The sequence below is a fragment of the Octopus bimaculoides genome, chromosome 3, assembly GCF_001194135.2.
Source record: "Octopus bimaculoides isolate UCB-OBI-ISO-001 chromosome 3, ASM119413v2, whole genome shotgun sequence".
Taxonomy (NCBI): Eukaryota; Metazoa; Mollusca; class Cephalopoda; order Octopoda; family Octopodidae; genus Octopus; species Octopus bimaculoides.
Genome location: NC_068983.1, coordinates 100,057,952 through 100,058,938, shown reverse-complemented (window position 1 = coordinate 100,058,938; position 987 = coordinate 100,057,952). Strand labels below are relative to the sequence as shown.

General features: G+C 31.4%; 1 protein-coding gene across 1 annotated transcript in view; it reads left to right on the top strand.

The window, feature by feature from the left end:
* The window catches only part of LOC106882651 (putative ankyrin repeat protein RF_0381), a 140,321-nt gene that overhangs the window by 58,483 nt on the left and 80,851 nt on the right, over positions 1–987 (top strand). The window lies entirely within an intron of this gene.

The following is a 987-nucleotide window of genomic DNA, read 5'->3' as shown; positions in this document are numbered from 1 at the left end:
TATATATATATATATATATATATATATTTATATATATATATATATATGTATGTATGTATGTGTGTGTGTGTATACACATATATATATATATTCATATATGTGTATGTATGTATGTATGTATATTTGTGTGTGTGTGTGTGTTCAGCTAAAAATCTCATTGCATAGGTAGCTGAGAACGGTTTTAAAATGAAAATACTGAAATGGTTACAGGGTATATGAGGAGGTATACGTTAAAATATTTATTAAACATGTGTAGATGAATGTAGGTTAATGAAAAAGTATATACCCATTAAAAAAAAGTATATACCCATTAAAAAAAAAGTATATACCCATACGTAGGGTGAGAATTATTGACTGGGAAGGAGGCATTTAAGTTTCGGTGCTGTTTGGGCAAATGAAAAAGAACACATGGTGATAGGAAACGTACACTTAAGTTCATCATACTATATAAGATAAAATAAAAATTATTTAGAGAAATAGAAGAAATTAGGTATACTAGACATTTGAATGGTATATGGTGGATAAGCTTCACTGTAATATGGCTGTTGTAACATTAGTTGATAACACCGAGAGCGAGATATACGTATATATTATCTACGTTACTGCGTAATATCTGGGGTAAAGGTTGGCTTGTTGAACTCACGAAGGGAGAAATGTAAGGTCAAGACTGTGCCAGTTTGTTTATGTTATGTACGACTAGTGAGAAAAAGTTAGAAACAAATGCAATGCTTGTACTGAGAGAAGCTGAAGTAATATCGTGGAATAATGTTATGAAGGAGATTAACTTCACTGCACCATGATATGCAATGCCTTATAGTATGTAGAAATGTATGGTAACTTTATGCGTATATGTAGTAAACGTGTAATTTTAGCCTCATTTTACCATGTAGATATTGTGATTGAAACACATTTCTTTTTCCTCTGTGAGACAAGAAAACTAATAATAGGTAATAAGCCTAACTAGTGACAACGTTTACCCCCCCCCCC